Raw genomic sequence first — 26,293 nt, forward strand, 5'->3', positions numbered from 1 at the left:
CTAGAAAGGTTTCTCAAGGTCAAAAATGTTTGAAAACATTTTACTGCTACAAAATATTAGAGTATTTTCTTTCCATTAATGTGCTCCATAGGAAAGTATGCATTGGACATGATTTTTGAGCATGATTGTTTATTAAATTAACTTATTTATAGGAGATCAACACTTTAAAAGGGGTTTGCTGTAGTACATATATGATATTAGAGCATTTATTTTTTAATAATTTATTTATTCTTATTTCTTTTTAATTTTACACACAGTTGTGAGCGAGGGAGAGGGGCAGAGGGAAAGAGAGAGAGAATCTTAAGCAGACTCCATGCTCGGTGTGGAGCCCGAAGCAGGGCTTGATCCTACAAGCTTGGGATCATGACCTGAGCAGAAACCAAGAGTCAGACGCTCGACCAACTGAACCACCCAGGTGTCCTACATTAAAACATTTAAGTGTATTTAGTATATATGTTGTGATCACATATGTCTTTCAACTAACATATAATTGATCCCTATTTTACCAAAATAAAACAATTTATAATTCTGTTAAAAAAGCGTGACATATAAATGAATGCTCTTAATATTTTCAAAATTACAAGTATTTTCAGTACTGTAAATGGCATCATTTAAAATTTGTGTAAGAGCTTTAAAATTACTAATGAAAACCAATTAATCTAAAAGGAAATGATGTTGTTGATGAGATTTTAAAAAATAAACATCCTCCTTTCATTCTCCATGAAAGAAATCTTACCTTAGCTTTCTTTTTTATATGAGTCACTCATAACTTGTATTTTTCATGTTCAATCTATATGGAACTTTTAAATATTTGGCCTGAGATAGAAATCTACACTTATTTTAATAGATTGCTAATTGTCCTATATATTGAACAATTTATTTTCCACTTATTTAAATTATCAGTTTTATTATATACAAAGGCTAATGACTTAAAAAGTGCTACCAAGTATAGAGAACTGTGTTCCATAAACTTGGATGTTCACATTGATGGTGAATTTCCATTCTGAAATAAGTGCCAGATGGAGTCATAAGCATTTGAATAATCAGAAAACCTGGTCTTGATGAAGCTAACCATGGTGAGCATGTAAAGAGACAAAAGTGCTATCATGGAATACTGGTGAACTAGGGTAAGAGACTAGACAGCAGGCTAAAAATGTAGGAGAAAATCTAGGGTAGCAGTTCCCCATAAGCTAAAATGTGTGCACTCAGGAAGGCATAAGTAGCAACACATTTTAAAAAGTTCAAGTATGGGAAAAGTATAATGTGTCCTTTGTCTTTAATAGTAAAGATGTTGTTGGGGCGCCTGGGTGGCTCAGTCGGTTGAGCGGCTGACTTCGGCTCAGGTCATGATCTCACGGTCCGAGAGTTCAAGCCCCGCATCGGGCTCTGTACTGACAGCTCGGAGCCTGGAGCCTGTTTCAGATTCTGTGTCTCCCTCTCTCTGACCCTCCCCCATTCATGCTCTGTCTCTCTGTTTCAAAAATAAATAAACGTTAAAAAAAATTTAATAGTAAAGATGTTGTAAATAACCTTGGTTAGAGTAGTACTTGGAATGCTATTTCTGAAATACTGCAAAACTTTGGAATCTAGAAACAAGGCATGTGATTTCCCACCCCCCACCCCCAAAATTCATTTACAAAACAAGTGTTAGAATGGCATTGAAGTTAATTGCCCACAAATAAATGGAAATTATAGAGGGAAATAAAACCATCAAACCCAGGAAATAACTGTTTTTATTTTAGAGAATTTTAAGTGGTTGACAAGGGAAAATTGTGCATATTTCATGTTCAACACATTCCTGATATTACAGCTATTCATGTGAAAAATATACAAAGTGTACTGACTTCAAATGGTAACACTTTGTTTCTCTGAGGGTAAAATGAGTTTACTTTCGAATTTGGGGGCAAGAAGTCTGATTTAAAATTTGTTTGAATAGGGAAGTGTAATTCTGTTTGAGAAAAATGAGCCTGTTGTCCCAGATAAATGTAGCTCTATTGCTGTAGAAGAATCATTACCATGATTGTAATAATAAAACTCCATTTTTACAGTATATCTGCACTCGGAATTACGTAGAATTACACCAGATGGCTGGTATGCAGCACACTCATTAAATGCTATTTATTATTATTAAACTTGATATTAAAAATAAATAGAATTTTCATATTGGAGACAGTGATGACGCGAAGATGAAATGACAGCAGTAGTAAAGTAACCCCAGATCAGAACAAAAATTCCAGGAAGCAAATGAAGCCTGAGATCGCAAGGTATTTGTAGAAAATACCTGAGGTCTATCTAAATATTCTAATGTCTATATCAGACATATCCATTCAGTGAGGGTACATCAGGCTATCTATTTGAAATTTAAATTATTTAAAATGTAACGGCATTAGTTAGACCCTATGAATATAAAGCGGATCTATATCTTATACTCTCAGGATTTTGTAGTGTAGTGGGATTTAAAAAAAAAAACACAATGAAACGAAGAGGGTTGAGAGGTTGTTTTAGGAAATGAAGGGAGTTTTTGAGGAGGAGAGTGACAGGTTGATAGCATGAAGATTATTAGCTCAGCCTATTCAGTGATTAAATCATCAAATAACCCCATGTGTCTGGGGAGCAGTCAGGAGGGCTGGAACTTTGACATTTCTCCCTAGATGGTCCATACCCTGCAGCCCCACATGAGCATTTCAAATCTTTATATATTAAAAAAAAATCACTGGTCAGTCTTTAAGTGTAATTTTGTTCATTTTGTGGTTGTTATTATTTTACACAAAAACAAAATAGCTCTGAACTATAAAAGTAAGAAAAGCCTATTAATTTTTCCTCTATTTAATTGTTCCTAGCTCCTTCCCTTTCTTGACTCGTACCTTCATTTCCAAATGCTTTGGTTTTGCTGCAGCACTTAAATGAAACCCACCTCAAAGGGAGGTGGAGAGCTTCTGAACCACATTCTAAAACCAGGTCCCTTCATATTGATGAGGAGTCAGAACTACTTGACCCCAGCAGAACATGGTGGCCGTCCTCACCCAATTTCCAGGAGAGCGTGTATTTATCTCTGTGTCTATGTATGTTTCTCACTTTTCCCTGCTGTAGCAACAGCTGGAGAGAGAAGAAGCACAAACTTTTTCAGCAAACCTAGTCTCCCTGTGGAATCCACGGCAGACAAGATTTCTTCTGTTGTGTGCGGACTTGAAAAGGAAAGTCCCAGTGGTATATAACTTCCAGTCTCCATGACTTCTGCGGCTGCTTTCATGTGCCCTCTTTTCCTCATTTCTCCAGGCGTAGTCATAAAATACAGTGGTATGCTTATTTTGGTAATGCAAATTTCCTTTGTGCTTTTTCTAAAAACTATTTTATCTTTGATGTTAGGTCTAAGATATTGCTTATAAACATATCATGCCCATATCTGAATGCTTTAATACCATTGGGAGTGTCTTTTCGTTTCAGATTTCATTTCATTTCGAGGCTACCTCATTCAACACTTAAGACTGCATTATCTCATTCTGTTGGCTCTCCTAAATTTGACATAAGGCAAGTCTTTCATTATCAGTGTCTCCTTCATTTTTAAGGCTGTTCTTTCTATTGAAAACAGGGGATGATGATTTGGGGTTAATCTCATTTAATTATTCAGTGATTGCTTTTAATCATAGAAGTATTTCATATGTGTTTCCCAGTTTTCAACAACAGAAAACTATGTTGGTTTACTTGAATATCCTACTTGTTCTATTTTTTTTTCTGTCAGTATTTATGCAAAATAAATTTTTACTTATCAAAAAACAAATACAAAGACATTAATTTTACAGAAAAAGAGAGCATTTTCAAATTTTATATTCAAGTCTTCTCTTTGTTGATCATCGCTTTAAAAATATATATACAGGGGCGCCTGGGTGGCGCAGTCGTTTAAGCGTCCGACTTCAGCCAGGTCACGATCTCGCGGTCTGTGAGTTCTAGCCCCGCGTCAGGCTCTGGGCTGATGGCTCAGAGCCTGGAGCCTGTTTCCGATTCTGTGTCTCCCTCTCTCTCTGCCCCTCCCCCGTTCATGCTCTGTCTCTCTCTGTCCCAAAAAAAAAAAAAAAAAAAAAAAAGTTGAAAAAAAAATATATATATACATTTATCTGTTTTCTGGCTATATTCTGAGCTGGGTATTAATTTCTCAGTCACACTCAGAGGTATGTTTTTATTTTTTCTGTAAATATATTATAAGTGAATGAACACTGAAGCATGAAAGTTTTCTTATATTTAATTCTGGAAATCATATAGGTTTTGGTTTTATAACAGTTGATCAAATTATGCCAAAACACATTCAAGTGAAGTTTTAGCTATATAAAATTCTACTGCTTTCTGGGTAAAAGATAGCAAGTTTAAAAATATTGATTCCATTTGATATTATTTCTTCTCTAGTACTTGTAAAACATTCTAGTTTTATTTTAAACCTTATACTGGGAATCCATTTTCTTAAAATACAGACTTTCAGATATTACACTATGATTCACATTTGAAGGTCCATGAAAATAAACAAAAAAGTGAGGGCATTTCATCTGGTTCCTAAAGGAACAAATATTTTGGAAGCATCACCTAGTTCTGTCATGTGTTATCAGAAAAAGGAAGAACATCGAGGATCACAAATTCTCTGATATGTACATTTGTGATAGTTTAACACCACTATAAATAATCCCAATCTCTCTCCTTATCTCTTGCCTTTACGATGTTGGGAAGTAATATTTCTTAATCACAGATAACATCATAATATCCCCTTTCTATGTAGTATCAAATAAATCCCTCAGATCTTAGTAACATACTGAAGCATCTCAAAACCAAGCGTTCTTCAGATTGAGCCACATCAATTGAGTAACATCAGTTTGAACTGCTAGCTCTAAAGACAGTCGCAAGTAAAAAAGTATACATATATGTTTCTATGTCCATAGCCTGTGCAAGCATGGTGGTATGGTTCTGTTTATTCAACAAATAATTACTATTGTCTGTTGTGTGTCAGGAATATGTGAGGTATGGGAGAAAAATAAGCAAATAAGATCCAGCTTTGCATCAAAGCTTCTTTCAGCCTGATGAGAAGAGCAGCCCAACGAAGAGTTACCATACAATGTGAGAAGTTCTTTCTGAAGAAGTTATACAAGGAACAAGTGGTAGACTATTTCCTAATAAATTATAAAACGAAAAAAAATGAAGCAAAGGACTATACTTACTCTGCCCTCTCTAAAGAGATCTTCAGAAAAACAATGTTAGGACTGAGGGTATGTGAGGTGGCTGGGACTGGAAAGACCATTGCATCTGTGAATCTGTGGATGCATAACAGGGACCAGAGACCTAGATGTTGTGCACTGTTTGCTTTTCCAGTGATGGTGGAGATGAAGCAGACTAGGAAAATTGGAGTGGAACATTGGAGACTTTCCCACACCACTCTAAGGTTAATGAGGCTTTTTCTTTTCCTCAAATTTTCCAAAGTTCATTAATATTCATAATTTTATTTCTGGTGTGAAATAACTTATTGTAAGTAAGATGCCTAGTGTTACTAATACTTGTAATAAAACAAGTAATACTTGTGGCATATCTGAAGTAGTCAAATATATTTTGGCTTTTTTTTTCTTCATTTTGAAAGGAAACTATACCGATATCACAGCTGCGTTCTATAGGATAAAATCCCAGGAGTATCACATATTCCTTGCATCTTCCTCTTCTCCAAGGATCTGACTATATCTCTGACATTGATGCTGAATGTTGCTGTCAGTTTCCAAATGCCCAAGAAACTCTTCTTTTTAAAAATTTTTTTATGTTTATTCGTTTTTGAGAGAGACAGAGACAGAGCACGAATAAGGGAGGGGCAGAGAGAGAGGGAGACACAGAATCTGAAGCAGGCTCCAGGTTCTTAGCTGTCAGCACAGAGCCGGTCGCGGGGCTTGAACTCACGAACTGGGAGATCATGACCCGAGCTGAAGTCGGAAGCTCAATCGACTGAGCCACCCAGGCGCCACTGCCCCCCACCCCAAGAAACTCTTTGTATGACCCATAGGCAACATCTGGAATTCTTAAGATTTCCTTCCCTTCAGTTTCAAATATTAGTAGAAACTTCGTATTCCCTCATAAAACTGAAATTAGGACAATAAGGAACAAACATCATCTAAGAAATGTAATGAATGAATCAAATCCATAAGATTGACATGACATCCGCTCCCAGTAGTAAGCAGGATATAAAACAAAATTCTTTCTTACTTAGAATGTCAAGTTGCTAATAAGTTGTATTAAATAAATGAGATTTAATGACATAGCATAAGGAGTTAAAGAAGATCATGGCATAACAATTTTTTTTATTACTGTGTAAAAGATTGCTATTCAAGAAACTTACATAGCATGAATAATGGAAATGGGATGTGTATGGATAAAATAAAGTTTTAACCACATTTCAGACAGAATGCAGAGGGACCTTGCAGACAATTGCCCTTGGCAAGCTGCAGTTGGAAAGAAAGTGCTTTATTTTGGGTAAAGATTTCTGGCTGGTTCTCAAATCAAAAAAGTCAATAAAATACCTGTGTCTACAAATTGTTACAGCAGCTACATATTAGCGGGTCATTTTTCGTTATTCATGTTTTTGTGATGAGAGTGGGAGTTGCGCCTGCATGGCCAGTGATAACCTATATTCTCCAGGGGTTTGTGGAAGGATGCTCTTTGTTACAGTTTTGTGATTTCAAAGGTACCAATTATAATTACAGGGAGACATTACCCTTTCAAGGCATGGAGATCTTTATATGACAGGGGAAGAGCCAAAATTAAAATTAAATTATACCTGTTTAAAAAAAAAGGATGGAACCATGTTCTTTTACATTCTACATCTATAATTTAGTATGCCAGTTCTGATACCCTTGGCAATGGATTTCCTATTCTCAGTTACTTTGTGGGTGTAATAGCATGTTAAGACCTACTCAGAAGTTATAACTGTAATGTCTGTCTTGCAATACTTTGACTTTAGTTCTAGTAAAATAATAAGTCACCGTTGTGGTTAGGATTTTTAATTGAGAAATGTAGAAAGATTCCCTGGGACAAGGAAAATGGGAGAAAAATTCTTGACTTTTCCAGAGGGAACATTAATTCCAGTGACCAGTGAACTTTTTTTTTTTAGTGTACTGTAATATTTTTTATTAGTGTAATGTAGTACATACAGGGTATTTACATTAATGCAGTATCATGCATACAGAAAAAGAAATTGTATTTGAAACTAGTGGGTATAGACTCTTATAATTATCCAAGCCTGCAATGTAGAAATGTTCCAACAGAATTTCACCATTAATTTTCTAAGAGTTTCCAAAGCTGAATGGGCCTAGTAGAGTTACTCAGTAAGAATAAATCCTGGGTTGATAACTTTTAGGTTAATGTCTGTGAGGTTGAGTATTAGAAGCCCTAAACATATGAATTATTTGAATTAACAAGAGCAGAACCCATTTCCACTGTTTCCCTGAATCCGTGACAACAAAATTAGAACATATGTAGTTTTTATAACCACACTATTAGATTATAAGCCTGCAAAGCCTACTAGCCAGATATTAATCCCCTCCAGAAAGAGTCCTCTTTCGAGTTGTATTTTCAGGGTGTCCTCAAGGTGCATTGCTCTGAATAGATTCCTATATTCTGGCCCTCTGTACTGTCTGTGCCAATACCAATGCTCACGGCAGGGCCCCTGTTCGGGACAGATGTCCTCAGCTGCTCAACATGACCCGTGCTCCCATTTCTGCCTCAGGACTCCGAGTTGATCCCTGAGCTGTTGCAGTTCTTACCACCCCACCTCCCCATGAAGAGTGGGGGCCGATTTTGATGCTCTTTATACTCAGTCTGTCTCCACCTCAATGTAACAATAATAAAACAAACTTACTGTTTCTTCTACCACAGCAAATGCATTCCATGTGTTCACGTCTCAGAGCCCAGGGTGGTACTTCAAAAGTCCAGAAGCAAGTAGATATCCCTTAGTCTATCATATTAGTCAGATATTAGTTGCCCTCCCCAGAATTAACTGGTTCACAGAATGTGTGACTATGGGATCATCAATCCGCTTAACAAGGAAAGAGACTATCAGCCTCCCCCATTAATATCCAGTCTCATCCCCGAGCCCAAAGGAGATTCTCAAAATATAAATAGATAGACAAACAAATAAATAAAGTAGCTTCTATGAACCTTAGCATGGAGATCGTTTCTTTGGTGTGTGGACATATGTTTTCATTTCTCATGAGTAAATACTAGGTAGGTGACCCAGTAATTTTATTCCTAGTTATTTACCCAAGAGAGATGAAAACATATGTTTGCAGAGAAACTTCTATATACATGTTCATGGGAGTTTTATTCATCAAGTAAAAAAATAACTAGAAATGACACAAATATCCTCAACAAAATGAATTTAAAATGGATTTTAAATTTAAGATGAAATGGAGTTTTAATTTTTTTAAATGCTATTTAATTTATTTTGAGAGAGAGAGAGAGAGAGAGAGAGAGCAAGCAGGGGAGGGACAGAGAGAGAGGGAGAAAGAGGATCCCAAGCAGATTCCACACTATCAGTGCAGACCCCAATGCAGGGCTCAATCTCTCGAACGATGAGACCATGACCTGAGCCAAAATCAGGAGTCAGAAGCTTAACCAACTGAACCACCCAGGCGCCTCCAAAATGAAATGGAGTTTTTAAATGTAGAACATTCATACAGTAGAAATCGACAGAAATAAAAATGGGCAAACTTTTGATATTGCAACAACATGGGTGAATTCCTCCAGCATTATGTTGAAGAAAGAAGTTAGACACAAAAGAAGGGGCACTGTGTGATTCTATTTATGTGAAATTCTTGAACGGGCAAAATAACTTATGGTGACATCAATCCAAACAATGATGGCTTAAGGCTGGGGAGTGGAGGAAGGGGCAGAGCCGCAAAGATAGGAATGTTCTGTATTTTGGCTGGGGTAGAGTCACTTAAATCTATAAGTTTGATCATAGGTCAATTATTCCTCAATAAATTTGTTTCTTTTTAGATCTAGGGAGCGTAACTTCCCAAGGTCTGAGCCATTCAGCTCCTATCTTATTACCTTTATCTTTTATAACACTTTACTGATGTTATTTTCATACGCATATTCTCTACTGATTTTATAACTACTCTTCTACATCCAGCTTCTATAAATTAAATAAGGCAGATATGAGTACCCCATTTTGCAAGCTTTTGCATATTTTGAAACATGATTGCCTTTCCCCAGACTTGGCTTCCCTTCTCAGTTCAAAGCTATTGTGCTTACCAACGCATTACACAATGCACCTCTTTGCACTAATAGAGAACAAAGCTCAAAAAAGTTTCTTCGTGATAGATAATAGAAAAAGGAAAAAAATACTTTGCTTTATTTACCCTTTTCAGTGCATTTGTAATAATAATCTAGTTTTAACTTGTGATAACTCATAATTTTGAAGTTTGGCTTGAGTTAGAACGTGATGCATCCTTGATTTATGCAAAGAGCATCTAACCTTTATAAGACATAATAATTCATGACATTCGTTAATCATATCCCTTCATCTTCTTACCATCTGGTCATTTCCCCACAGAGTAAACTTTTATAAAGCTATTTCCAAAAATACATTTTTCATGTTTTTAAATGCTTTGCAAAGTCATCTTTATTCTTTTCACTTGATATTTTTAGCCTTATCTCAAGGTTGCCACTGTTGCATTGCAAACGGTTTTTCCATCAAAAATGGTACTGACTGTAAAATAATGTTCTTAAAATAACACTCCAAAAGTATTATTTATTTTCTCTTTTGGCACAGAAAATATACTCAACAACTTTATAAACTTGTTCAGCAAAGTCAGCCAAGAGCCACTTACAACATATGCTGTATACACAAGGGCACTGTGTTGGCTTGAATTCTTAACTAATTGTGTGTTACAGCAAAGAAAACCTTAAAAATGGTTTGAAGAGCAAGTACTCCATAAAACTTGCATTTACCTCATAAAATCTGTCAAAACCAAATTTCCCAGTGTCGCTGAGATCGCTGTTTCCATTATCACTCGGTATAGTACATGAACTTATAACCATTGAACAAAATGAGATTGATTGGTATTTCAGTTAGTATCTTAATAAACATAAACCTATGTGCACAATCTCACACACAATTTCTTTTCTTTCAATTTATGCAAATTTTTGGTTTATCTAGCCTTATGTATCTAAAATAATTGTACCAGGTTAATATTAAACGTGTATAAGCACATGATATATCTTCCAATCTGGAAAAATTATTCCAATAACTTGCACTTATATTTTTATTTTATTTCCTAGTTGTTAATAAACATAGAGTCAAATTTACTCTATAGTTATTTCTGATTTCTTCTTGTTTCTAGAAATTGTGCACAACTTTGATTCTTTACTGAATGAATTCATACTCCAAGATTGGTACGGCCTTGAGTAATCCAGAATGCTTAAATTTGTTTCTGTGTTGCTTAAATTGCAAACCGCCTGAACTTGAAGAAGGTAATGCATAACATAATCTAATGTTAACTGTTCTTTATTTCGATATACCCAAACTCATAGTTAAAGGAAAAGTTATCTAGGTGTTACGTGAAAAGCATCATCTACCAACAAATTAAATTTGAATAATTCACTCCTGCCCCATTGCTTCATCTCGAAAAGGTGCAGAGGGGCAAGAACTTCAACTTTAAAAGGGGGAGGTAGAAACTTATATGCATTTCTCTTCCTTTCCAAGTCTACCTTTATAGCTTAGTGCAAAGATGTGAGCAAATTTTGAAATGGTTTTTGATGCAGCAGTTTGAACATAAAAAATTGTGAGAAGTGTGGCCCCTTGCTACATGATTTGGAGAAGATATAAGTAATTTGATTTTTATTAAATTAATGAAAGAAATTAAAAGCCATGCTAAGCTCTAAAACCTCATAATTAATTCTAAATCGCTTATATTTTGTAAATAAAACCAGTATGAGTTGTAGTCTTTCTGACTACAGATCTTTCTGAGATCAGAGGACAAATTAAGAAGTATGCAATAGAGGACATCTTTGATTTTCAGTTTTTATTGAGGATTGATTGTATATACAAAAGTGTGCCTATCCTAACTGTACAGTTTGGTGAATTTTCATACATAGAATACACCTATATAACTAACACCCTGATCAAGAAACATGACATTACCAGAAGCCCAGTCCACTTCATACCTTCATCCAGTCACTAACCACCACCCACAATACAAGGGTAACCACTGTCTTGACTTCTAAAAACATACTTTAGTTTTGCTTTCTACTCTACATAAATTAAATTATACAAGTGCTTTAGTGTGTGAATATGCCCACATTTATTTTTCATTCACGTGATGATGAACATTTGTATTGGTTCCAGTGTTTGGTTGTCCCAAATAATGCTAGAGTGGCCATTTGAAATCTGTCTTTTGGGGAATGTATGTAAATACATGTCCTGTTGGGTATGTACTTAGAAGTCCAATTGTTGGCATAGAGTGTGTGTATTCAGCTTTCCTGGATACCGTCATGTGATTTGTTCCAAACTGATGTTGTCATACTTACCTGCCATCAGTAATTCATGAGAATTCCTGTTGCTTAGCATCTTTGCCAATACTTAGTATTATCAGATTTAAAAAGTGTTAGTATTTCTTATATGTGTAAGTAGTAGAAGTATTGCATTGTGTTTCTAATTTGAATTTCTCTGACAACAAATGTTGTCAAGTATCTTCTCTTATGTCTTATTTATTCTTTTCTCTGATGAGTTTGTCCAAGTCTTTTTCCCATTTTCCCTTCAGTTATGTCACATTCACTTAAGCAATTCCCAAGATCTCTGTGAAATACAGTGTGTGTGTGTGTGTGTGTGTGTGTGTGTGTGTGTTTTATAATGAATTGCAGTAGTTTCTTGTACATTTGGGCATATGAGTTTTTTTGTTGGATATCTGAATACAAATATCTTCTCCAATTCTCTGAGATGCTTTTTCATTTTCTTAAAATTGTTTTAATGGAAATTTTAAATTTCAGTATAATTTCATTATCAACTTTCCCCTGGATGATTAGCTCTCCTTGTCTTAGTCTATTCCAAATTAACATAGTTGTTTTTTTCTGTTATCTTCTACAAGGTATATTGTTTTATGAGGTAATTGCCTTTTAGATCAGCAATCTCTTGGAAATTAAATTTTGTGTATGGTGTGGAGTAAGAGTCGAGATATATTTTGTTTCCTATATGCTTATCCAAATACTCTGGCACATTTTATTAAAAATATTATCTTTGCTCTATCATACTGTATAGCCACTTTATCATAAATCAAATCATCATATATATGTGGGACTTTTTCTAGACTCGTTTTTTGGTTTTTGGTCATTTCATATGCAATAGAACAAATGCCATATTGTTTTAATTATCTGGTAGATTTTGTTTTATTTTATTTTTTCTTTTTCAAGCTTGCCTTGTCTATTCTTGGTTCTGTGCATTTCTATATAAATTTTAAAATCATCTGGTCAATGTCAGTAGAAAAAAAAAGAATACAGACTTTTATTTGGATTACATTATACATAATAAATATAAATATATTGTGCCTTGTTTATAATGAAAAACAAAGCTATGTATGGAATTCCATTGTTATTTCAAATTCAATTCTTATAAGAGTAAATAACTTCCATCTAATATGTGTAAAAGATAACAATGCAATGAGCTGAACATTCAATAAAGTCAGATTTAATAAAGATGGCTGATGGTTGTCACTTGAGAACCAGAAAAAATATAGCAAGAATTTAACCATGGAGGGTTAGTGGAAGAAGATTGTAGCTTGTATTCAAATTTTACATCTGATTTCCATTCAAATAAAATTGGAAGATTTTCAGCATCAAATTACCATATAAACAGAGATCAAAGCACTTAAGGAGAATTCCAAATGTTGGATAGATTTATGAAGTAATGTTAATAAATATTTTCAATTGAGATAAAAAATGCGTTTGACTTTTTCAGTCCTCAACTGGTTAAGAAATAAACCTAAAATGTCGGGAAATTGACAAATTAGACTGAAATAATAAGAATCTAGTTCAAAAAATATATTATGATCTATTCACATTTTTTAAACCTCCAAATAGTGAGTTCATTTAAACAGGACTTTTAAGCAATCAAAATAATTGGTATCACATGTTATCTGTAATGTTTTCTGAAAATGCTAAATTAATATGAAGAAGCCTAAAAGCCTAAGAATAATTTTAGTAAGATTCTATAATGATAAAGTGTCCTTTTTAGGTATTATATTACCTTAAAATTATCTCATATATATTGTATTATTGACTATCATTTGAACAGTTATTGTGATTTACCAGTTGCCTATGATCAATATATCTCAACATACAGATAAAATATATTTTTTCCTCTTCAAATGCTCAAAAAATCACTCCATAAGCAAAATAGTAGGCTAAAAAATGTCAGTTAAATGTAGAATTAACTGGAGCAGCTTTCTTCTCCTTAATCGTATTTTCCTTAATCTCTGCTCATACCCAGTGACCACATTGCATGCACTGATCTTAGGTGAAGAGTCATTAGAATATTGGAGAAATATCTAATATATTAACTTCCCCAGTCTATTAATAAATATCATTGAGAAGGGCTAGTACATCCTTTCAGCAAAATTATCCTTCATGTAAATTTGACAATGGTTCTTTCAGAAATGGAAAAATGTGAAATAACTTGGGAACGGTTTTCAGGAATTAACAGAAAAGGATAAGAGAATTTGACCATGTGCATGAAGCAACAGTAACTACATTGTTTGGAATGATGTGTTTCCCTCTTCTTCTTTGTCCTTCATTTCAGACATATCTTCCCCTGTACTGTCAGATGCCCTTTAACATATAGAGAGAACTGTTTAAACACTTGCTTTTATTCTCCCATCTCAATCCCTAGCTACATGTGCCTAATATTCTCCATTTGGGTAGGCACCTCAGAAGAGTTAATTCTAGACAGAAAGAAATGAAGAAACCACCACTTTCAGAAAGTCACCGAATCATATCAAGTTGTTTCTAATGCCCTGTGCCTGGGTACTGACCTCAGATAGCCTGCACTGAGCCTGGGTTCTTTTTGTTTTTTTCCTTCTCTTTCATCACCTTTGCCCATTTACTTGATTCCCTTCCCTCAATGAACTTCTGCCCACTTTTTTGTTGCTGAATTGATGTTTTGGTCCTTTCGTCTGCCCCTCAAATCTCCATCGGCCCTATCCTCATGTCTTCCAAGCCCCAGACTGACAAAATCTGTAGATTGTTTTAGTGAAGAGTATGTATTTAAGTTTCAGGGTGGGTTGGCATGAAAAAGACTTTAGGATGTTTGGATCTGTCCAAACAGAGTGACTCAGTTAATATTAAGTGGATTTCTTAAATTAAATCCAAATTCTGGATTCTAATTCTATTGTGCAGTTTTTGTTTTATATTGTTCTTTCAGTTTACGTAGGGCTAAATAAGTATGTAGGGCTAAATGTAGGGCTGTATAAGACGATACAGTCATCTTATAACTATAGCTTTAGTGCCCTTGTTCTTTTAGAGTGGATATTTATATTTAACATAATATCACAGAAGGATCTAAAGGGTATCCTAAGGAAATAAGTCCTGAGAGATGGTAGATTAAAACAAAAAGAGATTATTTGGCCAAAAACCTTTGGAGTTATGATTCATACCAGAGACTCTTTTGGGGGTGTTTATAACACACATTATTACATTAAGGTCCTGCGATTTAAAGTATATATGTATTAATTTATTAATACATACATACTCATAAGCCATTATATCCTATACTTATTTGAAAGACTTTGGAAAGGAACAACATCATTGTCCTTTTTTGTAGGCATATACAATAGTTATTATACCCATCTACATAATACACTTTGGAACAATCAGCACTAGATCTATATTTATTCCTATTGCCCTTTCCAAAAATGGGTTGGAAATGGCCTCTGAGTGCTATGTTTCAAGAACTTTGACTGCTTATCTTATTTATATTGCTTATATTCAAATTCCAACTAAGTGACTACTAATTTTGTTGAACTCCATAGTTTGATAATAGTAGAAACACCCTGTGTATTGGACCTAAGTAAAGATAGATCTATTTCTTGCTTTCTCTACTTACTATCTTTATAGCCTTGGGCAACTTCACTAACAGTCTGGGTCTCAGATTTGTATCTGGAAGACAGCCTACATAGAGTTAGCATTTGTCCTGTAGAGAATTAAATGAGATAAGTGACATTAAGTATACATCACAGTTCCCTGATACAGCAGCCCATAAATGTTAGCAGTTGTTGAGAACTGTTTCTGAATATTTCTGAAAGCCTTTGCTCCATAATCATTTTAAATTATTTCTTAGCACAACCTAGAATTTAAAATTATGTATCCAGACTTGTTGTATATGAGAGGAAATAAACATATTTTTAAAAATTCATTTGGTGTGTGATAATATATTTTACCTAAATGCTTAGTAAAAAAAATCAGTTGTTTAACAATTAAAAAAGAAAATGCCTGGGGCACCTGTGTGGCTCAGTTGGTTAAGTATCTGACTTTGGCTCAGGTCATGATCTCACAGTCCGGTGATTTTGAGCCCCGCATTGGACTTTGTGCTGACAGCTCAGAGCCTGGAGCCTGATTCGGATTCTGTGTCTCCCTCTCTCTCTCTCTGTCAGCTTCTCCCCACTTGTGTACACTCTCTCTAAAAAATAAACTTAAAAAAAATAAAATATCTCTTTTAAGCATTGTTATTGAATGTAATTCTTGTTGATAAAGGTATATCAACATTCCTTTTTTATCTAGATATGAGTCCAAAGACCAAAAAACACTCAGGATAAACCTTATTTAAACTCTCTATTTATTTGCATGATTTTGTTATTTCAGGATATATATGAAAAATTATTGTTTTAAAATTGCAGTTATGAAACTGATATTCACTATATGTTAACTAAATAGAATGTAAGTAAAAAATTGGAGGAAAAATTACAATTATTCTTTTATGCATTTTGAATATATTTCATCTTGCATTTGGTACGGTACTGTGTTTTCCTTCCCATTCCTCTGGTCTCCTACTTGATTAAAACTATATAAACATATTAGAAATAAGAGAACCTGCCCCTCTCTGTCTTCTCTGCACTGGGAGCAACCCCCCTGCCACAGCCCCTCATCCCCTGAAAACATCCGCCTGTGCAAAGTTCGTCTCCTGTCCCTTCCTGGTGAGGAGCACCTCTTAGTTGTTGAGCACATCACTGCAGCAGCTCTAGGACCACCAGAGACCCTGACAGATGAAAGCCTCAGTAGTTTGGCAGCCCCACGTCCCATCCCTTGACCTCACTTATTCCTAACTTCAGCTTCAGAACCAGCGCCATTTCAAAGGACAGCCACACCAAAGTCAAGTTCACTGGGGATGGGGCTGCCGTGGTAGGGGTGGCTGGCTCTGGGGCTGGAACCCAGACTGTTTAAGTGCCTCACCATTGGTTATGCCAGGAACCCATCTCTGAAACAACAGTTCTTCTCCTACGCCATCCTGGGCTTTGCCTTTCTCCAAGGCCTTGGGGCTCTTTTGCCTGATGGTGGCCCTTCTCATCATCTTTGAGTGTGAAGAAGCTTTCTCAACGCCCCACCCGCCTTGTCATTCCTTTTCCCATACCTCCCCAAGCAGTCTGGGGAAAGTGGTTGGCTCAGGATTTGAGAGAGAAAAGACAAATACTTCATTAATAAGAAAAAAAAAAGGAAATAAGACAATCCTTTTCATGTATTTTGAAATGAACAGTGAATACCAAAATTAGAGAAAACTGAGAGAAATTTGAGTTCTAAAAAGTCAAACACTGTACTCAAAACAGAAAATATATAAATAGATATATGTATATTGATTCCAAACATGCCCTTTGGAGACTGTGACTGAAGAGCGCTGCTCAGGTCCTCTTTCAGAACCCAGGCCTCATCTGATAGCTCACAGCCTGGTCCATCAACAGAATTTCCTGCATCCAAAAGAAGATGCTTCATCCAGTGACATGCCCTCTCCAGGGCAGCTAGCATCCCAGGACTGTTCATATAAGGGTTTCAAAAGGTCCGTGCCCCGTGGTGTCTAAAAAAATCCAAGGGGCATGGCAGCTCTGGAGCTTTCTGAGTGAGTGATTGAAGCTCTCGCATGACTGTCCAGACCTGCTCTCCCAAACAACACCTGCTAAAAGTCCTGGTTGCCAATCTGATTTTCAGTCTGTTTCCCTAGGACCACCAACAGCAATCCTGAAGGAAGTTGTAACAAATGATTCAGTTACAACTCAAAGAATTTATATCTTCCTCCAGTCCCGTTGTATTCCAAAGCCTCTGTTAAAAAAAAAGGGGGTGGGGATTGTGAGGCAGAAAAAGCTGTACCAATGAAAGATAGAGGATCTATGGTGGAAATAATTGAGAATAACCATGTAAAGCAATCAATTTCTTATGGGAAAATATATCTGAAAACTATAATATCTCTCACAATTTTGTAAATGCTAATAAGTGCAGTCAATTAAACCCTTTAACATTTATTTATTCAAGTGAAAATGATATACAAAGGCATTCCATTACCAGTTGTCTGTCCAATCCCTGGAAATCACACACAAAATCATTCTTTGTAATATGTTCTCTAGGATAGCAAACATTGTAATCCAAATGTTTTCATTAGTTTATTGGCAGAAGGTGATATGGATAAACAATCTATCTAAATATCAATACCAATGATTTGTAAGTATTGATTGAAGTGAAAGTCCTTATTAAGTAGCCATTAGATTGAAAGCAATACACTTGATAATGAAAAGTACAGGTAGCCTTTAATAGTGGAGAAAGAATTGCGTGTGGTTCCTGGGCAGCCGACTGGGAGAAGAAAACACAGAGAATAACAAAGATAGAGAGATGTACCATTGCATATCAGTCAGATATATTCTATTCCTAAAAGAGGTTTGAGGGTGCATATTTACCTGGACAAAAAATATATAATAAACCCCATAATTTAAACAAAGAGAAAAGAGCCCTGATGGAGTATGGATTTAGTGCCAAGTCTTTAACATGGAGACAAAACCTTGGAGATCAAGATTCAGATTCAGCTTTTAACTCAAGTCTAAACTAATAAAAACTAACATAATTTCTTTCCTGAGGTTTTGATCTAATAATTTGTAGCCTCTTAGGCTCAGATTCCCCTATGATTCAAAAACAACCTCAGATTCTATATTTGGAAACTTATATTACTATGGTCTATAAACTGGTAAGAATCTTAAGAGCAAGATGAAAATTACAGGAAAATAATTTTGCTTGTACTATAAGAAAAATAAATAGTATTCTTGTTCTAAGAAAAACTTACTTGAGGGGCTCCTGGGTGGCTCAGTGAGTTAAGCGGTCTGACTCGGTGTCATCTCAGGTCATGGTCTTGCGGTTTGTGGGATCAAGCCCCAAGTGGGGCTCTGTGCTGACAGCTGGGAGCCTGCTTGGGATTCTCTCTCTCTCCCTCTGCCCCTCCCCCACTCTCACTTTTTCAATCTCAAAATAAACATTTAAAAAGTAAAAACATACTTGAGTTGTTAGATCCTGTAATCCCAGGACAGCTAGAACTGTGTTAAATTCCAAGCTGCTCCATGTATTTGTTCTGTGATCTTGGGACAGAGTCTAAGCAGATCAGAAAATCAACTTTCTTAAATGGGAATGATACAGTATCCATCTCATAGGACACTTACAGGAACTAAGTAAAATTTCACATGAAAATACAGAGTACAGAGTTTGTATGATAGATTAACAACAGTTCCCCAACTGCTAGTTATTTGAGCCACTTTCAGTAATTGAAATTTATTACTAATCTTATCTTAATACTTAAGCTTAACACTTCTCCAGCAATTGTAATTTATTTCAATCAAAATCAATCATTGGGGAGGGGCGCCTTGTGGCTCAGGTGGTTAAGCATCTGATTCTTCTTGTTTCTGGCTTAGGTCATGATCTCAATTTCTCTCTCAGATCCTGCTCTGCTCTTGCTGGCTCTTTCTCTCTCTTTTTCTCTCTCTTCAAAAAAAAAAAAAATAATAATAGTAAAAACAATTAAAAATCATTGGAAAATTAGGACTATGTTTTTTGTTTGTTTTTATTTCTAAAGTTTATTTATTTATTTTGAGAGAGAGAGGAAGGAGGAGGGTCTGAGAGGGAGAGAGAATCCCAAGGAGGCTCCACGCTGTCCGTGCAGAGCCCAATGCAGGGCTGGATCTCATGAACCCTAAGACCATGACCTGAGGGAAACCAAGAGTAGGATGCTCAATCAACTGAGCCACCCAGGCACCCCAGGACTGTGTTTTAAATATATTCATATATTGCATAAGTTATGTTTTCAATAAACAATTATGCATATATAAATATCATAAATAAATAGTATCTTTTAAATTAATTTTTTCTTTTGAAGGTTCTGTAGATCTTATTGAGATAATTAATTTTATATTTTTGCAAATCTTTTTCTTATAACCTGAGTATTGTGTAGCACTAGGTAGATTTAACCACTGTGATATTCTCTAGAACTGAGTTTCAACTGCCGTATTATTATTTTGACCTTTCAAAATCTTTTTAGAACCTCTTACATAAAATACAAATGGGTTGTCATTGAGTGACTGGCGTCAAAGTCTCATCTTTCAAAAAAAATCTTGTTCTTTTCTATTCCAAAGCATAAGACATAGAGATCACTAATATTTCAATCTGAAAGAAAAAAATTTGTACAATTAAATGAATATTTTTAAAAAGATAAAAAATCATTGATTTACTAAAGTATCTATCTCAAGAAGTTAAAAAGCCAAAGGAAAAAATTAAACATAATGAATGTGGAAGTTAAGAACTATTAAAAAATAAGAGTAAAAAAATCAAAGTAGAAGACAAATATAGAATTGAGAAACCCACAAACTACAAAGCTGAGTCTTTGTGAAGCTTAACAAAATTAAATATTATAAGAATTATTAAAAAAAACAAAATTGAAGAGATCAGAAATATCAGCAACAAACTGAAAATAAAATTTAAAATACTAAATAAATTAAACTAAAATTAAAATATTACTAATAAAAAGGTATAAAGAGATCAAATAAATAATACTAAAGTTATATAAGATCTTTAAAACAAAACAAAATAATACTATAAAATATGTTTGAGAAAAATTAAAAACAAATTAAGATTATACTATACTTATGGATGGATTCAGAGAAAACATTGTAAGTATATTAATGTTTTCAGAATATTCACCTATAGATTTAATGTAATCCAAGCAAATTCCTGGTAGATTGTTTCATGAAAATTAACACACTGATTATAAAATATACACGGAAATGCAAATGATCAATAATAACAAAGACAATGGTGGTACTGGAGGCCTTATAACACCAGATATTTAACTTTCATAAAATTTTAGTGTGAGTGAACGTGAGGTATTGACATATGTATTAACTGTTCAAGGGAACAGAATATTAAATACAGAGGCATGCCCACACATATACAGTCAGCTAATTATGACATGAAAAAAAGTAACCGAAAAAAAAGGAAAACTGACAAATTGGACTTCATTAAAATTAAGAAATTATGTTTCTCAAAATACACTATTAGGAGTTTGAAAAGGCAAGCCATAGGGAAAAGATTATATGTAAACATGTGTGTGGTGTATGTGTATGTATGAATGACAAATTTGAGAATACAAAAAGAAGTATTTCAATTAACAATATCAAGATAGACAACCCAAGAAAAAATAAGCTAAAGATTTGGTCAGGTACTTCAAATAAAGGCCATCCAATGATCCATAAACATGGAAACATGCTCAACCTCATTCATCATCAGGGAGATGAAAATCAAAGCGATGAATTACTACTCTACACTTGCTAGAATGGCTAAAACATAATAAAATACTTCCCATTTCCAAGTATTGGTAAGGATATGTAACTCTCATAATATATGGTTGATGGGAGAGTTACTTTGTACACTAGGGGAGTGTTTTTTCCCTTTGGAAAAGTGTTTGAGGATATTTGCTGAAGCTAAGCATACATACATTTTGCAAATCAACAATTCTGTATCTATGTATATAAGGTGAATACATATGCTCATCAAAATACATGAAAACAATCATTATATCAACATTACTTATAGTAGATAAAATATCCATCACTATTAACTAGATCTAGAATTATGTATCCATATTATAGAAAGCTTTATGTTAATGAAAATTAGTGAACTAGTTATGTACAATGACATTGATAAATTTCACTAACATAATGTTAAGCAAAAAAAGCTAGAACAAAATGTACATATGGTATAATTTCATTTATATGCATTTCAGATGTAATTAAAAGTAGTTAACGGTGATAGATGTTCAAAGGGGTAGTCTTCCACGGTGGAAGCAATAACTGTGAAACATAATCATATTATTATTGAGTTATGGGATGTACAACTGTCAGGAATGGAACATACTGTATTTCCTCTCTTTAGTTTCTAATATATATTTTTAAATAGGGTTTCTTTTTTTTAAATTTTTTAAACATTTATTCATTTATGAGAGACAAAAAGCACAAGCAGGGTAGAGGCAGAGAGAGAGAGGGAGACACAGAATTGAAGCAGGCTCCAGGCTGCAAGCCGTCAGCACAGAGCCGGACGCGGGGCTCGAACTCACAAGCTGTGAGATCATGACCTGAGCCGAAGTCGGACGCCCAACCGACTAAGCCACCCAGGCGCCCCTGGTTTCTTTTTTTAAAATATTTATTTATTTTTCAGAGACAGAGAGAGACAGAGTGTGAGCGGGGGAGGAGCAGAGAAAGACAGAATCTGAAGAGGCTCCAGGCTCTGAGCTGTCAGCACAGAGCCCGCCGCGGGGTTCCAACTCTAAGCCGTGAGATCGTGACCTGAACCGAACTCGGACACTTAACCGACTGAGCCACTCAGACGCCCCTTAACTAGAGTTTCCAAACTACAGGACTGCCTTTGCCTTTAGTAACAAAAGATGAAGAACACTTAAGTAGATTCTAAAAGAAATATGATGCAATCTGTTAGCCTCGTTGATCCAAAGCTAACCTGTTTTAAAGATCTATTACATCTCATGAATCAGAATCGAAACACATGTGTTCAGAATAATGCAAGTCAGATTCACTGAAATTCTCTTTGCTTTATTCCCCTAGAAATCAAATATGAATACCTTGAAAAGGTGATGGTGGCATCCAAATTAAATGATGACCTCTGATTTGTCATGTTGTGGACCCATTTATAATCTTCCCCAGTCTCAATTAGCAGAATAAAGAGGAAGGACACTTTCAATTATCTTATTGATCCATGTATAACGTGAACGATGTTGAAACACATAGTGGTTTGCTTTTCTAAATCTGACCTCAGGAACTAAAGACAAAATTGTCAAGCTTCCAGCTGTGCTCATTCTCTGCCACAATCTAAATTGTACACTCATGCATGTTACACCCTCCCCTTTTCTTATGTGTTTCACAGTGTGTAATTTTGCTAAAACAAGCCCTTTAATTATACATTGCCAAAAGTGTCACCTACTGTTAAATGATTCTTGTGCTGCAAACAGAGAAACTGTGGGTCCTGTAAGGTTCTGAAGTTTCCATTATGTGCACAGACCCCAGGAGCATCTGTTAACAAATCTGTTGGTGGCTTTGTGTAAAAAAGAGCCAGGCTGGACTCCTGCTGTACTTTCGGTCAGAGAGTGCAATTTACATTTTGACAAGCTTAGTGGGTAAGAGAGAAGACTGCACAAGTATAAAAACAGCTCAACATGAAACATTTTGGACTAATAGATTACTAATATTGAAAGACTTATTAAATAATGAGGAGTGATCAGAGATAAATTTATCTTGGGGAAAGGTAATAGGAAAGCTATTTATTTTGATTTTGCATTACTCATAAGTATATTTTTTAAAAAATGTATAGCGTAATAGTCTATTAGACTGTTTAACACAATTCTGATTTGATCAAAATCAAGTAGAATAAGATAAACCTGGGTGGTAATACAAATCAGTTTTGTCTTTAAGAATTTTTTTTAAATATTTGAATTCTCTGTTCTTTTATTATACTCTAAATCCTTTATCTATGTTGGACTTCACTATTTATGCCAAATAATTTAAGCTATAAGAAATTATATGTAAGTACACATTATGTAACTTTTCCTGGTAAACAAAATACCTGAACTTTCATTGTAGTCGCCACTCCATTTTTTTTTTTTAGCAGACCTTAAACATAGTGATTTAGAGTAGAGAATAAGTAGTGCTGTATTTAAATGCTAAATCCAAATGAACTATTATTGTAGCCAAATTATTTTACTCAAGTCTTCACTGGGTAATAGAGACAATAATAACTTCAAAAATGTTTACATCAACCATAGATCTCACCATAAAAGAATTCACATTTATAAAATGTTAATAAAAAATAAAGTCATCTTAACTGTGGTAGATTATTTACCAATATTTAGTGCTTCTCTGGTGGCCAGACATACATAAATACCTTTGTTTTCCAGCTTCTTTGTTTCTCTGTGGGGACATGAGACATAATCTTGGCTGGAATGTAAGGCAATTGAATATCCCTCTGACACTTTCTGTCTTTCCTCTCCCAAGCCCTAAAAAAATGGCAGACACAATACAAGGTGGGGTATACCTGAGTCAGAGCATGGAAAGGAGCTGTCCACAAGAGCTGTCTAGCAAGGACCAAAGTACTGGACCTCACACAAACGAGAAATAAAATTTTATTGCATTAACCACAGAGATTTAGGGAGTCATTTGTTTTCATGGCTACTCTACCCTGAGTAATATTATCATACAAATATTTAATCAAGATATGCGTGCCTTCCTAAAAAAATGTCTGAATTAACTTCCTTAACTTAAAGTTTTCTTTTGTTGTTGTTGTTGTTGTTTGCTGTTATTTTTGGCAAGTAAGCTAGACAATTAGAGGCTAATGTGGTAGAGACTCTAGATGCGAAACTTCGAATACAGAGACTCAAATATAGTACATGAGTAACCAAGAAAAATAGCATAATTCTTTGGAGATTTGTAACTGTTGTCTTAACTATCCATTATGTCACAAAAAATAAACAGATAATTTTAGAGATAATTTTATTTTATTGCAAGTACCCATGCTTTGTTTTAATTACATGCTGTGTAAGCTACATAAAAACACAGGAATTTTGCCTTTAAAAAAGTGGCTTATAAGTAAGTGTACTAAAATGTGCATTTAGTTATCAATAAATAGTATAGTAACTCTATAATTCTTATGTATATAGTATTTTTCAGACTAAAAACTCAATCCTATTTCTTTAGTTATATTATTGTATATCTAACCAATTTTTATACAAAAATTTTGTAGATTATACAGTCTATGCAATAGATTCATACAATCTATTGTATAGATTAATATAACTAAACATTTATTTAACCAAAGGGGTTGGGAGTGAAGTAACATTGTATATATAATGTTATGTATATAATTATCATGTAATACAATGATTCACCGAAAAGCGAAGTGCAAATCATATGCAAAACTAGGAAAAAGTAGTTTTCTGAGGTAAAACTTTTAAAACAATACTTTCTTAGACAAGTATACTATAACATTTTTCTCAAATGAAAATCTACAGTGAATAGAGAACATATCCTGAAGACAAACAGATGATGATTCATTTTAGTGAGTCTCTCTATGACTAACATGTTTCTCATTTTTACATTTTCCCTTGAAGGAGCAGCATGTCGTAGGCCCTGAAGTGTCCAAGGCAAACACCTGCTTTGTCACGTTTTCCATTTCCGCATGCTGTCCACCTAACTTCTTTGCCCACCCCCCCATAGTCCCACTAACTTTCTAATTTTCCCACTGCTCAACACATTCTGTGTGTCTCCAATTTGATCCGTGTAGCTATCAATCACCATTCCATTCAAGGTGGTACAATGACTTAGTACCAGAGTGAGTGCAGTGTTATGCAAATTATATTTCCAGACTGACTGACAAACTTGAAGCTTAGCCTGCCTTATTGACACTGCAGCTCTGAGCAATATACAGGCAGTCCCCAAATTATGATGGTTCAAGTGGCCATGTTTCAACTTTATGATGGTGTGAAAGTGACATGCATTCAACAGAAGCTGTACTTTGAGTTTTGAATTTGGATCTTTTCCTGGACTAGAGTTGTGTGGTACAATCCTCTCTGGTGACACTGGGTGCAGTGAGCGGCAGCTACCGGTCAGCTATGCGATCACAAGGGTAAACAACTAGATACACGTACAATCATTCTATACTCGTACGATAGCTGTGTTTCCTTTTCGGTACAGTATTCAATAAATTACATGAAATATTCAATACTTTATTATAAAACAGGCTTTGTGTCAGATGATTTTGCCCAAATGTAGGCTAATGTAAGTGTTCTGAGCATGTTTAAGGTAGGCTAGGCTAAGCTAGGTAGTTTGGTAGGTTGGGTGTGTTAAATGTATTTTTCACTTATAATATTTTCAATTTACAATGGATTTATCCTGACAAAACACCATCATAAGTTAGAAGGATCTGTACAAAGGATCTTAATAAACTTTTCCCCTGGATGAGTTTGAGCTGTAGTGTTGATTGGGAAGTTCCCAATCAATTCAGAGATTTCTGAACAAATGTTGAAAATACAACCCATTAAAGCCACTGGTTTAAAGCAAGCCAAGTATCGGGACATTGAACAAATGGATCTGGGAAGGGTTTAATCCAGACAGGTGAAGATCAGCATGGAATAAACCCATGTGAAATGAACATATTTCTGATAAGAAATTTGTTTTTACCCACCAAGCAAATTTTGGATCAACGTGGTAGATTGAACACAGAGGAAAAGCACCAATCAGCCAAGCCTGTAAAGCCATCCTAATATATACCAATACAGAACTATTTTTTTAAACTTTATTCAATGTAAAGAATTGCAACATTTTACCTTTCATTCATTTTACTGCCAGATTTCTTGAAAGTTCTATAGCATGCTCTGCTTTAATATCAACTGCAATTCACTACTTTCTCGACTTTTTACATCTGGTTCCTTTTTTCATGTTTTATCAAGATTTCTGTCTTAAAGATCATAGAGAGACTTCAAATTTGCTGCATCCTCAAATTGTTCTAAGGCCTCATCTCTGATATCATTTACTCACACTTGTATTAACAAAATGCTGTTCTCTCAGACACAGTGACATCATTTTTCTTTCTGATTTTGCTTTATGTGATACATTTGTGCCTTCCTTAGTTTTTTTTTTTTTTAATCATGCTTTATTTTGCTGCACCAGATTACTTTTCAATTTACTTGTAATACTCTTCATATCCTAACTGC

General features: G+C 34.8%; 1 pseudogene; it reads left to right on the top strand.

Annotated features, from left to right (window-relative positions):
* The window catches only part of LOC124514206 (ATP synthase F(0) complex subunit C2, mitochondrial-like), a 92,809-nt pseudogene extending 67,599 nt beyond the window's left edge, over positions 1-25,210 (top strand).
* The last annotated feature ends 1,083 nt before the right edge of the window (positions 25,211-26,293 follow it).

The sequence above is a fragment of the Lynx rufus genome, unplaced genomic scaffold (assembly GCF_022079265.1).
Source record: "Lynx rufus isolate CCGP_SWC_20201006 ecotype Redwood Valley unplaced genomic scaffold, mLynRuf1.p SCAF_2, whole genome shotgun sequence".
Classification (NCBI taxonomy): domain Eukaryota; kingdom Metazoa; phylum Chordata; class Mammalia; order Carnivora; family Felidae; genus Lynx; species Lynx rufus.